Raw genomic sequence first — 16,446 nt, forward strand, 5'->3', positions numbered from 1 at the left:
CTAATGTGACACCTAGTTGACATATCTGAATAATCTCAATTAACAAACTTTGTTTAATCACAACGTTTTGTCCCTAAACTATAATTTTATTACATTTTTCGTCCATCAACAAAAAAACCTAAACAAATTGTTCATATTCGTACACAAACCATAATATCCAAAATGACGTAGAACAGTCCACGGAAGAGTTGCTTGAGAAGTTAGAATGTGTTCGAAGGAATCTAAATCGAAATCGGAATTGAAGTTGCTGTTTTGGAAATTAAAGTTTCAGTTTCCAACTTTGACCGTCCATAACTTTTGATTCCCTCGTGTGTTTCCTTATTATAATATGTTTCCGAGGACTGATTTTGAAGACCTAAAGTTGAGATTCAAAAGGAGATCAAAAAGCATCTTTTTGTAGTCCAACAGGGTTAGTTAAGTTTCTTGCACGATTTATGTTTCCAATTTTCCAATTCTAGTTTAATTAGGAGTTCAATTAGGGTTTGATTGTGTTTTTCAGTTTATAAATAGTCTCATAAACGTTTGTAATTGACACAATTCACTTTTATTAATAAAATTCTTTGAAGTTTTTTCAATTGTTGTTGGTGGACTCCAAGTTCTTGATTTCGTCGTGAACGAATTTAAGTATTTTAGCTTTCACACTGCGTCACAAAATCATCATTAGAATATCATAATATCATCCATTCTAAAACACAGGAATAATACAAGATCATCCAAATATCCACAAAAAGCAATGATTCATCTTCACTGCTGCATAAGAGGAGATGCATATCCCTCATTTATATGATCCGTCGGCTGAAATTTAAAAATAAAGATCGGACGGTTGTGCTCTGACGTGAGATGGAAATAAGATCGAGAGGCGTGGGACTGAAATCGGTCTCTACTTTCGTTGAAACCTTTTCATTTTTCTCAAACACCTGTTGATCTCTCCCTTCATCACCTTTACGTCTGTGAGTTTTTTTGAGTTTTGGGAAGTTGGCTTTCTTCTTACTCTCTCGACTTCCTCTCTGCACTGTAAACCAACGTTCATCTTCTTCAGTCTCGACAAAGACCTCCCAAGATACCAACATCGCACTCGACTCCAACAATTGCTGACCGAGTCGGAAGCATTCCATTGCTGTTAACCATCATCATGCAAGCCAACAATAGTGCACAGAAACGTGAAGATAGCCAACATTTTATTAAGTGAACAGGCTCTTCCCCGAATCCAATTCTTGAACCTTCTTGAACCAAGAACGGAAACATGTCAGGGAAACCAACATCGATGTACGTCTCAAAACATTACAAGGCATATAGTGGACTCATTGCTACGAGGTCCTATGTGAATGCGATGAAAGAGGTGAAAAGGCTAGAGAAAGTGCTCCCCGAATCTCCCATTCCGAAAAGTATGAGATCAACGGTTTTCCTGAAAGTGGCTCAAGAAACTTTGCAGAAAGAGTCCAAGAAAGAGTCCGCTCCGGCCGACGTTCAGGCATCAGTTCTGGCGGACGTTAAGGTATCATCATCCGGGTCATCCATGGCGTGGATTTCTTCTCCTCCCGAGGACCTACTCCAATCTTCTCTGAAATGTGCAGACGAAGCAGTCCGACTTTCCCCCAATTGCATCGAATTTGCTGTTGTGCGGGTGAAAACACTTATGGAGATGAAGGAATATGGGAAAGCCCTGCATGAATGTTGCAGGGCCTTGGCAATCAAGAAGAAGAAGAGAGTGGATGAACGCCATGCCCTGCTCGGAACAAACGATACCCATGCGACTGAGCCACTCTATCTGACAGAATTGAAAACTTTCAAGGAAAAAGCCGAAAAGGCTTTGCAAGAACCAAGTGTAGATGACAAAAACTCGGAACAGGAGGGAATGGAGGACCAGGAGGGAATAGCTGACACAGATTTCGCCGAAGCTTCAGGAAGGTCTTGGGAGCAAACCCATTTTGCTGAAGTAGGGAGTTCCGGAAGAGGATAGGTGCCAGAGATTTAACAACTTTGGTTGAGCGTTTGCGATAGTTAATTTGATCCTGTAATTGATGCTGATTGAAAACAAATAATAATATGTTGTTCAAGTTTGTTTCTTTTTGTGTTGTTGTGGGAAACTCTAGTTTCTAAATTTGGGGAAGGGAGTACACCAGTGCCGAGTTCGTGATAGACAAATTATTTTGATTGGGTTTGTAATTAGTTCATATAATTGTTGTAGGAGATGGATTGAACATAAGAAAAAATTTGTGTTAGAAACCTGATTTCCTGTAATCTCTGTGTCTCGATTTAAGTAATGTGTGGAGTGCCGGCTATTTGTTGAAGCAATTTCTGGTTGTGTATTATGTGCTTTTGATTGTTATTGCAGACACAAGAAGCAGAAGGATGAAGATATTGTGATCTGTGAATGCAAATATGATCCGAATGATTCTGACAGTCCATATGGTGAGAGGTGCTTGAATATTTTAACAAGCACAGAATGCACTCCTGGGTATTGTCAGTGTGGTGTCCATTGCAAGAATCAGGTGAATTTCTGTTCATGTATTTACTTACGTGAGCTAATGTTCATATATTACTGTAATGCAAATCTTTCAGAACTCCAAATTATTTGTCCTTTATTTTCTTTTTTCTACGTTATGGACATTAGACCCTGTATAGTGTCCGTTAAATTCCCAAGTTTCCACCACTTGATCGGGAAAGACTCTTAATATGCTGTTGCAACTGTCAGTTTAGATTAAAAAATTTCATCATCCTTCTTTGCTTCATGTACTTTTTTTGCGCTGTTTATGTATACAGTTCAAATGAGATTTTTTTTAACTGAAAAGAAAGCGCTCTCATGAAGCATGAAATCCACTTTGTTGCAGATGCCATCACATTCGAAACACATCATCAACAATATGCACCAGCTTTTTTTCTAGTGTGATTTTTGTTTGGCTTTAATGACTTTCGTCATAGTTTTTTCTTAGTCTCGCATATGTGGGCAGGAATGGGCTATGCATTCAGAAATTAAAAGTATAAGTTTGAGTTTAGCTAATTGAGACTAATATATTACCTTTTCTTTGATCCAAAGTGTGAACAGAGGTTTCAGATATGTGATTATGCTAAAACAAAGCTCGTTAGAACCTAAGGTCGTGGGTGGGGTTTGATAGCTGATAAGAATATAAAGGTGATGTCATGATATATATACTTTTTGAAGATTATCCATGTAACATTTATTGGCATAGTAGATTCTCTGCTATTGTAAAATAGTCTTGATAAGAAAACTTCATATATAAGGTGAATGGAATTGATTTGATTTAGTGAAGTTGCAACTGGTGTTTTATTATTGAGGTTGATGTCCAAGGGCAATAAGTGCCCAAGATAAAATAAGACTATTATTGGTTTGTAGACCATAACAAGGCAGTTCTGCGTTTATTGTACATCTGTAGACAATTGGAAATGTATCATTTAAGTGTAATTATTTAAATTTTACCTTAGTACGCCAGTTCCTCAAGAACTTAACACGGCATTGTAGTTAACTTGCTTCTTTTTTATCATGGATGTGAAGGAATTGTTTGTTTAGTTGTCAATCTTGCATAAGATTGGACAGGTTTTTATTGCTGGCTGGATACTATTTCAGTGCATCAGGCTCCCACTGTGGAGCTAAGGTTGAGGAAGGGCATATGTACGCTGGTCCCTTTCCTGTTTTGCTTAGTCTCACAATGGAATCTTACTTACCAAGTTGATCCTCTTGGCGAACGAGCCCCCTTCCCTTAGCGATGTGGAAACTGTGACTCCTAGGATGCTGTGAAACAACTTACCACTAGGCTAAAGAAAGTATGGCTTTCTGGGACCTCTGAAACCCTCTGCAAGAGTATGGTAATTGAATTAGATTTTCTGAACTGAATCCTGTGACATGACCGAACAGATAGAATGTTAGTACTTTGCTTCATTAAAACTGGTATTACAACCGAAAGAACATGAGCTGATTGGGTCTTTCTTGTTTCTGCTTATGCCTTATGTTGTTGTAGCAATTCCCCATTATAGCTTTCGCCATTGTTTTCTTTTTGCTTTAATATACCTCTTTTACTGGAAATTTTATATTTTGTTCATGGAAGTTAATGTTTTCTGATCGATGTTGTTCTGATTGTATGCAACTTCTCTTTAGGAGGATACTTATCTGTGGGAGGATGATGATGATAGGTACGCAAGCTTGTACTCTGATGCAATCACATTACCTTATATACTGCAGTGTCCTAACTTATGCACTTTTTATTGCCAGGGCTCAGTTTGAAGGTCAATCCATTAAAAAATAATTAATTCTCTGTTCTCTCTCTCATAAACTCCATACATTCATCTTTTCTTCCCGTATTTCTAATTTTAAGTCATTAATTCCGGATAACACCTTTCTGTAAACAAACTTAAGAATGTCGATAGTCGTGGAGGAGTTTTTTATGTTTTACTTGGAATCTTCATTAAGAAATATTCTTAACAGGATGAGGGAGATCATATAATTTGTATATTTTTTTTTAAATTTGTGATTACTGAATGGGTTGGAAGGATTACAAAGTATTAGGGATATACTTAAATGTAAATATATCTTTTCCATATTCCTCTATGGTCTTAAGAACGTTATTTGACGTGGTCTGTTGTAGTGGCTGAGTTAATGGATTAGCCAAGTTACTTGATATTACGTGGCTTTTGGAATTTCCTAATATCAGACAGGATTAATTTGGACTGCAATTCCTATGATCTTTGAGTTTTCTTCATTTTATCGTCTGCATCATCTGGTGTTCTGCTGTTACCAGCTGATTCACGATATGGGACATTCAACTAATATTAAGATTTTGATTAATCAATGATGCACTTAAGAATTAAAATGATGAACTACTGCGGAGGTTTTCTTGGATGGGCCAACCTGTGATGGAATCTGATGATGAAGTATTCTCTTGGCCTTCTCTGCTTGCCCTTTTGCTATTTACTTCTTAGCTTCAACTAAAAAAATTGTTATATTTTATAGCATCAGAAGCTTCAATCTGGTTCTTATGAAATGAATGACTATGGTACATCCATTATGAGGGAAAATGCAGTTTGAGGGAATAGTTGGAAATGTTTTTTTCTTATTGCCAGAATCGTGGTGTTTTCGTTTTATGAAAGTTGTTTTATCTTTAGCTTGAGGTGCATCCTTTTGATTTCAGGTATTCAGTTGAAAAAAATCCCACTATATGATTCTGCAGAAGACGAGCCTTCATCCAAGCTCCTTAAAACTGTTGCCTCCTCAGAATTTCGAATACAATATTCCAAAAATATTGAATGTTAGCTCGGGAATGGAGCGTCAGTTGGATTCCACAGCTCTTGTTGTTCAGTCATTTGATTCAGCTCCAATGGAAGGAAGGTGCAACTACTGTGAAAACTGAAGCTCCTGCGGAGATAAAATTGTATTCCCAGAATACTCAACAGGCCATCTCACATAACGTACAATGCAATGATATCTCGTATCCGGAGCAATAGTGCTTGCAGGAATTATCACATATCATGGCCCTTGCCAAAGAAAAGACCATTGTACCAAACTAATGGAAAGGCAAAACATCTGGCACAAAAGCAAGTTGATGCAAAAAAATTCGCCAAGCTCTTAGCTCAGGAAGAAGTTTTAAGATATGAGGTATGAAGAATGTTATTTGACTGTTTCTTATTATTACTGATGCACCTTTTGTTTTTCTCTTCTTGGTCTGGTTTTGACCCATAAGGCTGGAAGACAACGTTATTTTCGCACATAATCTTAAAATTTGGGTATGCCCCCCCGCAGGAAACAAAGAATGATGCCACCTCCGAGCTTGCTTCCTTGTACAATGAAATTCGTCCGGCCATTGAAGAGCATGAGAGGGACAGCCAAGACAGCGTAGCTACCAGTGTAGCTGAGAAGTGGATTGAAGCTCTTTCATTAATTTGACTATGTATGAAAATAACTTTGTAGTAGCAAAGTGGTAGCATAAGCAATTTTCGCTTGTTTACCCTTCGGGCTAGTTTCATGGTGTTGGAGAGTGTGCACTAAAGTCAATCATATGATGATTCTTTAGCACATTATATTATCATGGATATTTTATTAATAAAGTTATTTTTAGTTATTGCAATTATTTATATATGTGTAGTATGAATTATTGTAATAATGTCCCTAGAATATAATGTATATTCTTAAATGTCCTTAGCCAAATATTATTGTTAACAGGGACGACAATAATATGTAGAGGCTAATATGTGCTTGATTAATATATGATATTAAGTCAACACGTAGGTACATAAATTGGAGAATTTATGTACTGGATCGACCCACCATGAAATCATTACATGGATCGTGTTATGGATGTCATAAATAATTTCATAGTGATGATGGTGTTTTGTAGTCCTTCGACCTGAGATCACCATTGTTCCCGACATAAGAAATTGTTCATTTTGACACTATCAAACGTTGCCTTTAACAAGGTGGCTATAAAGGTGGTGATCAGGTGTATAATAAATTATGTAGAGGGATATAAGTGATCAAGATGGAATTTATCCTTCTCATAACACGAGATTGATATCTAAGGCCTCTTGATTGAATAGAGCTGATAAATGCATGGCCATGCTCAAATGAGTTGATATAATGATATCAATGTCATTTGTTTTGATTAGCTTATTCGGGAATCAGGAAACATTGATTGAGCTATACGAGGGTGACATATCCATGTCTCGTGTTCAATCTAGATATCGAGGATAAAAGGAATTTACAACACGGTAACATTAGTCGCGGTAAAGGTTGAGTCAAAACATTGACTTTCTCGTAATTTGGGTAGCAGTGATATGTTGCTAGACATCACTCACTGCTTGTAATTCTAAAATAGGATTTTATATTTACGACCAACATTACGGGAACCTACAGGGTCACACACTAAGAATGATAAGCAATGCGGAACGTAAAATTCATGAGATGAATTTCATATTTAATGTGAGCATTTTTCGGTCCTAATTGGACTAGGATATTTTGACTTTGGTATTAATAAATTTCTAGAAACCAAGAGAAGTATTTGAGTAGGACTCAAACATTTTTTGGAATTCTATTTTATCTTATTTTCTTTATATATATAAAGAGATATATATATATATATATATATACACACACGTTATATATATAGATATATATATAAACACAAAAAGTTTGAATGTGTTATATGTATATGTTTACAAATATATATAAAGATATATATAATACATATATATATAGTAGGTTGTATATATATATATATAGAAAAAAAAAAACCACAAAAAAGTTTTGAACGTGTATATATATATATATATATATATATATATGTTTACAAAGAGATAGAATTCTAGGGTGAATTGTCATCCATTCTTAATTATTATTATATATAATAATTTTATTATTAAAAGAATAGTTTTTGTGAAAAACATAGAAGTCATACGTGAGTTTTTCTAAGAAAAAGGCTGAGAGTCTTTCGAAAGGAGCTCTTCTATTTTGCTCACTGTACTGATTCAAGGTGTTGAATCGGATTTGAATACGGCGGGTTCGTTTCGGTCTAGCAACCGGAGGGCTCGTGAGTTTCGTTCGTCGACGTGAGACGTACACGAAGATTGCATCGTTCGTGTGGATACCGTAGAGGCACGATCAGAAAGTTCGTGTTCGTTGTATGCTTCGACAGTACGAAAGGCGCTATACAAGGGTAACTATTCTAAACCCATAACCGAATGTTGTTTTTAAACAGATCCTCGGATTAGGAATCGAAAATTTTTATTATTCCGCTGCGTGATCGTTGTTCGATTCCTTTCAGTGGTATCGGAGCCATGTTTAAAACATATTCGATTATGTTTGGAGGATTTCATGTGTGCTTTGATTGATTCAAATATATATTAGATATATAGGATTTGATTAATTGAATTGGATTATATATTTAATCTGATAGTGCAAAGGTTGCATATGTAAGGATCTGATAAAATCCAATTGGCCATAAAATATTATTTTAAAGGTTAAAATAAATTGATTAGTTTATGCATTTTTGTGTGCTTGGTGAAACATGGTGCATGATTATAGCCCTGATGACCCTTGTGAATGATTTATTTATTCAATATATTTTTATGGAAAATACGGCTTGCATGTCGTGCCTTACCTCCTATTTCTCGTTGTAATTCCTTTTCTCATCTCTTCTCCCCTCGAATGTAACTCGAGGTTTTCTATTACATATGATGTAATTAGAATTAAGATTAAAATAGGATTAAAGCAACGGAGAATTCCCTTGGAGGATGAAGCGTTTTCTTAACCATATGAAGAAAAGATGACCGAAAAAAAGGACTTGCGAAGTTTTACCTAGGTTGACTTGTTGGTTCTCTCATTGGCTTGGGAGGACTGATGTAGCTGGGCTATAATCATATCACGTTTAAATTTTATTGTTTTATTATTATTATGTGATAATAGATAATGATAGTGCATGCTAATCCATCTAGTTTAAAGGCCAATTAGGTAATATGGACTTAATTTGTTGAGATCAAATTAATTAGAATTAATGAGATTAATTCATGATATGGTGAGATGAAATCCCTCAATAAAATTATTAAGTTGATGCCTTCCAATGATCAACACTTGTCAAGCTCTCGATCGAACATAAGTAGTTTCTGCCAAAGCGGGGTGCTTTATTCTATCTTGTAGAAGGCATGAAGGAAAAGGTAGAGTCTGCCAAAGCAGGATGCCTTGTTCCGCTTGTTAATCATTGGGTTCAACTTAACTGGGACAAGTCCAATAGGATTGGAAGCCTAGAGGCAAAGAGTTGGGTTTAATCCATAAGATGAGATTAAACAAGAATTGTTTACCCAACTGATCCAAGAATTGCATGGAGATGCAATTAGCAAAAGTTGCTTACCTAAATAGCTTAGTCTTGGGTTTTTCAGCCAAAGCTGTCTCAAGAGTAAGTGAAATATGGATCTTGGCCCACTAGAAAGTTTAGAACTTTCCGAATTAATGTGAGGGTTATTAATTCGAATTAAATAGTGGGACATCATTTAATTAAAGTCCTATTAGATGATCTTAAAGCATGATATTTATTTTACATATTTTCTGTTGTAGATCACTATGGCATCACAAAATCCAAATAATCTATCTCTGCGATCTGTCCTTGAGAAGGACAAACTGAATGGGACAAACTTCATCGATTGGTACAGAAATTTGAGAATTGTTCTCAAACATGAAAAGAAGTTGTATGTCCTAGAGCGTGTTGTTCCTGAGGAACCTCCAGCTACTGCCCCTAGGGTAGAAAAAGATGTTTATAAGAAGCATCAAGATGATTCCTTGGATGTTGGATGCCTCATGTTGGCTACCATGAACTCAGAGCTTCAAAAGCAACATGAGAACATGGAAGCTTTTGAGATGATCGAGCAACTCAAGAAATTGTTTCAAGAGCAAGCTCGACAGGAGAGGTATGACATTTCCAAGGCATTGTTTCAGTGCAGAATGGCAGAAGGAAGCTCTGTCAATTCTCATGTGCTCAAGATGATTGGGTACATTGAGGATCTTGAGAGATTGGGCTTCAAGCTAAATAAAGATTTAGCCACTGACTTAGTGCTGCAATCGTTGCCGGACAATTATAGTCAGTTTGTTCTAAACTATAACATGAATAGTTTTGAAAAAACTTTGCCAGAGCTTCTAAATATGCTGAAGACAGCTGAGCCTAGCATGAAGAAGCAGAAGCCCGGGTCCATCATGATGGTCCAAAAGGGCAAAGGCAAGGGCAAGAAAATGGATAAGGGCAAAAAGAAAGATAAAAAGTCCAAATCCAAATTTGCTGCACCGAAACCCAAAGGAGGGATTGCTAAGGATGCAAAATGCTTCCATTGCGGTGAGACCGGGCATTGGAAGAGGAACTGCAAGAAGTACTTGGAAGATCTTAAGAAGAAAAAAAGTGAGACTTCTGCTATAGGTATTTATGTTATTGAGATAAATCTTTCTGCTCCTACATCATGGGTATTAGATACTGCATGTGGTTCTCACATTTGTCAAAATGTGCAGGAACTGAGAAGCAGTAGGAGTTTGGGCAAGGGCGAGGTGGACCTACGAGTTGGGAATGGAGCAAAAGTTGCTGCCCTAGCTGTAGGAACTTATTTCTTGTCTTTACCCACTGGGCTTGTTTTAGAACTTAATAATTGTTATTATGTTCCTTCAATTACTAGAAACATTATTTTTATTTCTTGTTTGGACAAGGATGGTTTTTCATTTATAATAAAGAACAAAAGTTGTTCTATTTATTTCAATGAAATGTTTTACGGTAATGCTCAAATGTCGAATGGTTTATATGTTATAGACCTTGACATGCCCATTTATAACATAAATACAAAGAAGGTTAAATCAAAAGATTCAAACCCAACCTACCTTTGGCACTGTCGTTTGGGCCATATAAATGAGAAACGCATTTCCAAGCTTCATAAAGATGGATTTTTGGACTCATTTGATTTTGAATCATATGAGACATGCGAATCTTGTTTATTGGGAAAAATGACTAAAGTTCCATTCACTGGACACAGTGAACGGGCCACTGATTTATTAGGCTTAGTACATAGTGATGTATGTGGGCCGATGAGTACACAAGCTAGAGGAGGTTATTTGTATTTCATTACATTTACTGATGATTTCAGTAGATATGGGTACGTGTACCTAATGAGGCACAAGTCTGAATCATTTGAAAAATTCAAAGAATTCAGAAATGAAGTACAAAACCAACTTGGCAAAAGTATTAAAGTACTTCCAGCAGATCGAGGTGGTGAATACTTGAGCAAAGAGTTTCGTGACTATCTAAAAGAGTGTGGGATTGTCTCACAACTCACTCCACCAGCTACACCACAGTTGAATGGTGTATCTGAAAGGAGGAATCGGACCTTGTTAGACATGGTTCGATCTATGATGAGTCATACAGATCTTCCTATCTCTTTTTGGGGATATGCTCTGGACACAGCTGCTTTTATACTGAACCGAGTTCCATCTAAAGCGGTTCAAAAGACGCCATACGAGTTATGGACTGGGAAACGTCCCAGTATGTCTTTCATCAGAATTTGGGGTTGTGAGGCTTATGTAAAACGTCAAGCCTCCGACAAGCTTGCACCTAAATCTGATAAATGTTTTTTTGTAGGATATCCTAAGGAAACCAAAGGATATTATTTCTACAATCCTTCTGAGGGCAAAGTGTTTGTCGCTAGAACTGGAGCCTTTCTAGAGAAACAATTTGTATCTCATGGTAACAGTGGGAGAAGAGTGGAACTTGAAACAGTTCAAGAACCACAAGAAAACAATGAACCGTTGATGGAACCTGAGTTAGCTCCACAAATAGTTGTGGAACCTGAGCCCGCTCCACAAGTAGTTGTGGAACCTGAGCCCGCTCCAAGAGTAGTTGTGGAACAGGAAACGGCTCAAGCTACACAAAGCTTGCGTAGGTGAAGTAGGTCACGTAGGTTGCCTATGAGATATAATTTTCTCATTACGCAACCTGGAGACGTGTTACTCATGGAACAAGATGAGCCTACAACTTACGAACAAGCAATTACAGGCCCGGAGTCTGAGAAATGGCTTGAAGCCATGAAATCCGAAATGGAGTCCATGTACACTAACCAAGTTTGGTTTTTGGTTGACCCACCTGAAGGAGTAAAACCTATTGGGTGCAAATGGGTTTTCAAAAAGAAAACCGACATGGACGGAAATGTGCAAACCTACAAAGGGCGATTGGTGGCTAAGGGTTTCAAACAAATTCATGGTATAGACTATGACGAAACTTTTTCACCAGTCGCGATGCTTAAATCCATTCGGATTTTGCTTGCTATTGCAGCACACCAAGATTATGAAATTTGGCAGATGGATGTCAAAACGGCTTTTCTTAATGGAAAGCTCCTTGAGGATGTGTACATGACACAACCTGAGGGTTTTGTAGCTCCAGATGCTACTAGAAAGGTGTGTAAATTGCAACGATCCATCTATGGATTGAAACAATCTTCTCGAAGCTGGAATCTTCGTTTTGATGACGCAGTCAAAGAGTTTGGTTTCATCAAGAACGAAGATGAACCTTGTGTATATAAAAAGTTCAGTGGGAGTACCATTATATTCCTGGTGTTGTATGTAGATGATATACTACTCATCGGGAATGATATTCCAGCCTTACAATCTGTTAAGGTTTGGTTAGGGAATTGTTTTTCGATGAAGGACTTAGGCGAGGCTACCTATATTTTAGGTATCAAGATCTATAGAGATAGATCAAGGAGATTGCTGGGCCTCAGTCAAAGTACATACATTGACAAAGTGTTAAATCGGTTTAACATGCAAGAATCCAAGAGAGGACTTCTCCCTATGTCACATGGCATTACTCTCTCAAATGGCATGTGTCCTAAGACACAAGATGAGAGAGAATGCATGAGTAAGATACCTTATGCGTCAGCTATAGGGTCTATCATGTATGCCTTGGTATGTACACGTCCTGATGTCTCGTATGCACTTAGTGTAACGAGTAGGTACCAAGGAAATCCTGGTGAATGTCACTGGATGGCCGTTAAGACAATTCTTAAGTACTTGAGAAGGACTAAGGATATGTTTTTGGTTTATGGAGGTGAAGAAGAGCTCAGGGTAAAGGGTTACACTGATGCCAGCTTCCAGTCCGACAAGGACAACTTCCGATCACAGTCAGGATATGTGTTTTGCCTAAATGGTGGTGCTGTGAGCTGGAAGAGTTCAAAACAAGAGACAGTAGCTGACTCTACAACAGAGTCTGAGTATATAGCAGCTTCCGATGCAGCAAAAGAGGTTGTTTGGATCAAAAAGTTCATAGCTGAACTAGAGGTTGTTCCTAGCATTGCTGATCCGATTGAGCTATATTGTGACAATAATGGAGCAATAGCACAGGCTAAGGAACCCCGATCTCACCAACGATCCAAACATATACTTCGGCGCTTCCATCTTATTCGAGAGATCATTAATCGAGGGGATGTGAAGATATGCAGAGTTTTCACAAACGAAAATATTGCCGACCCACTGACCAAGCCTCTGACACAGCAGAAGCATGATCAACACAACAATTCACTAGGTATTAGATACATGAGTGATTGACTTTAGTGCAAGTGGGAGTTTGTTGGAGAGTGTGCACTAAAGTCAATCATATGATGATTATTTAGCACATTATATTATCATGGATATTTTATTAATAAAGTTATTTTTAGTTATTGCAATTATTTATATCTGTGTAGTATGAATTATTGTAATAATGTCCCTAGAATATAATGTATATTCTTAAATGTCCTTAGCCAAATATTATTGTTAACAGGGACGACAATAATATGTAGAGGCTAATATGTGCTTGATTAATATATGATATTAAGTCAACACGTAGGTACATAAATTGGAGAATTTATGTACTGGATCGACCCACCATGAAATCATTACATGGATCGTGTTATGGATGTCATAAATAATTTCATAGTGATGATGGTGTTTTGTAGTCCTTCGACCTGAGATCACCATTGTTCCCGACATAAGAAATTGTTCATTTTGACACTATCAAACGTTGCCCTTAACAAGGTGGCTATAAAGGTGGTGATCAGGTGTATAATAAATTATGTAGAGGGATATAAGTGATCAAGATGGAATTTATCCTTCTCATAACACGAGATTGATATCTAAGGCCTCTTGATTGAATAGAGCTGATAAATGCATGGCCATGCTCAAATGAGTTGATATAATGATATCAATGTCATCTGTTTTGATTAGCTTATTCGGGAATCAGGAAACATTGATTGAGCTATACGAGGGTGACATATCCATGTCTCGTGTTCAATCTAGATATCGAGGATAAAAGGAATTTACAACACGGTAACATTAGTCGCGGTAAAGGTTGAGTCAAAACATTGACTTTCTCGTAATTTGGGTAGCAGTGATATGTTGCTAGACATCACTCACTGCTTGTAATTCTAAAATAGGATTTTATATTTACGACCAACATTACGGGAACCTACAGGGTCACACACTAAAAATGATAAGCAATACGGAACGTAAAATTCATGAGATGAATTTCATATTTAATGTGAGCATTTTTCGGTCCTAGTTGGACTAGGATATTTTGACTTTGGTATTAATAAATTTCTAGAAACCAAGAGAAGTATTTGAGTAGGACTCAAACATTTTTTGGAATTCTATTTTATCTTATTTTCTTTATATATATAAAGAGATATATATATATATATATACACACACGTTATATATATAGATATATATATAAACACAAAAAGTTTGAATGTGTTATATGTATATGTTTACAAATATATATAAAGATATATATAATACATATATATATAGTAGGTTGTATATATATATATATATAGAAAAAAAAAAAAAGAAACCACAAAAAAGTTTTGAACGTGTATATATATATATATATATATATATATGTTTACAAAGAGATAGAATTCTAGGGTGAATTGTCATCCATTCTTAATTATTATTATATATAATAATTTTATTATTAAAAGAATAGTTTTTGTGAAAAACATAGAAGTCATACGTGAGTTTTTCTAAGAAAAAGGCTGAGAGTCTTTCGAAAGGAGCTCTCCTATTTTGCTCACTGTACTGATTCAAGGTGTTGAATCGGATTTGAATACGGCGGGTTCGTTTCGGTCTAGCAACCGGAGGGCTCGTGAGTTTCGTTCGTCGACGTGAGACGTACACGAAGATTGCATCGTTCGTGTGGATACCGTAGAGGCACGATCAGAAAGTTCGTGTTCGTTGTATGCTTCGACAGTACGAAAGGCGCTCTACAAGGGTAACTATTCTAAACCCATAACCGAATGTTGTTTTTAAACAGATCCTCGGATTAGGAATCGAAAATTTTTATTATTCCGCTGCGTGATCGTTGTTCGATTCCTTTCACATGGATCATGTGCAAGAGCTTAGAATGAGGATTTTGCACAGTAGTGTCATTTAACTTGGAATTTCAATTAACTTAAAGGTACGTATTAACGGTTCAAATACTTCCAGAAAAGCTACACAATCGACTTGCTCAAGCGTGTACTTGACGTTGTCTGTTGATACAAACTGTTAAGGGTAGTAAGGTTACTTCATTTTCTTTTATGTACTTTGAGTTGTTTATGTTTTCTTGGTCAAGTTCACTGTAGAATGTTGACTAAGCTTAGTCTATTGTGTTTTATTTTGTGTGGCTGTAATGCAAGTTCTAGGGTCTTCTAAAAGGTGTAATAACCTTAGTCTTGCTGTAATAGTGTAAGAGAAGTTATGGTATGAAGGTTTTATGGTGAAATATACCTCTCTTTAAGATCTAGTAATACACTTTGCCTTCAAGGAGCTTATGTTGCTTATCACGGAAGCAAGTAGAAGCTATAATTTACACAAACGACGGGTTTCTTAGTCAATTTCACAATACCCCACTATTTCTGAAGATGAAGAAAAGAGGGCAGTGTGGTTTTGGTGAATAAAGGATTGTTTTTCTTTTGAGGATTTGGTGGGTTGATGGAATAGTGCAGGATAGAGAATTTGGTGTAAACAAAGTATTTTTTAATTTAATATGTAAATATAAAGTTATTTTATATTTTAAGTTAAGGGTTAACATATAATTTTAAATAAAGATATTTATATAAAATAAAAAAATTAAAAATAATATAAATTTAGTATTTTAATAATATGCAAATAAATCTGAAACGCATACAAGGCTTTGAGAGGAGCCCTAGCCAGCCGAACCAGAAGCAAAACAGAGAACTCTGTGATAAACATGCAAAGTCTATCAGGAGCTTCCATGGAACTAACTCACATGGAGTCCGTTCCAAGCTGACGCAGAACAAGCTGAGCAGCGGAAGGATTTATTGTAGCGTTTGCTTTTTGTTAGCAAAGCTAAAGATGTAAACTCTTATTGAGTGAAAAAAAACTACCGTGTAAGACCAACTTATAGAGTCGGCTATTTGCTAGTATAGAAGGAAACTCTTAATTCAACTATAACTAGTAAAACTTAATAGCACTTGGTATTCCAATACAATGCAATGCTTTTGACATATTTGCCTTATTTAATTAAACTAACAAACTTGACATGTTTAACAGGTCCTACGCCTTCCTTGCTTAGCACAATCCTTCTTCTCCAAGTAATGCAAAGCCAGTTGTTCTTCCTTGTATAACCTGTCACCATTACTGCCCACCGAACCTGCATCAATCTCCCCGGGTTGAAAAGAACTCGGCCTAGAGTTGGCCAGAAGTGCAGCCGAATAACACGGTACAAGAGGCTTAACATTAAAGACATTTGAAGTCTTAAGATGGCTCGGAAGACGCACACGATAAGCATTGTCATTAATCCGTTGAAGCACCTCACAGGGACCAACCTTTTTTGCCTTAAGCTTGTTATATTCTCCAGGAAGAAATCGGTCACGAGTAAGAATGACCCACACGTCATCCCCAACATCAAAAGTAATGCAGTGGCGCTTTTCATCAGCTTTGGC

The 16,446-nt window shown here is 36.7% G+C and overlaps 1 pseudogene; it reads left to right on the forward strand.

The window, feature by feature from the left end:
* The first annotated feature begins 1,243 nt into the window (after positions 1-1,243).
* LOC119979793 lies at positions 1,244-5,954 on the forward strand (annotated as a pseudogene).
* Positions 5,955-16,446: the final 10,492 nt, after the last annotated feature.

Source organism: Tripterygium wilfordii, chromosome 15, assembly GCF_013401445.1.
Source record: "Tripterygium wilfordii isolate XIE 37 chromosome 15, ASM1340144v1, whole genome shotgun sequence".
Lineage (NCBI taxonomy): Eukaryota > Viridiplantae > Streptophyta > Magnoliopsida > Celastrales > Celastraceae > Tripterygium > Tripterygium wilfordii.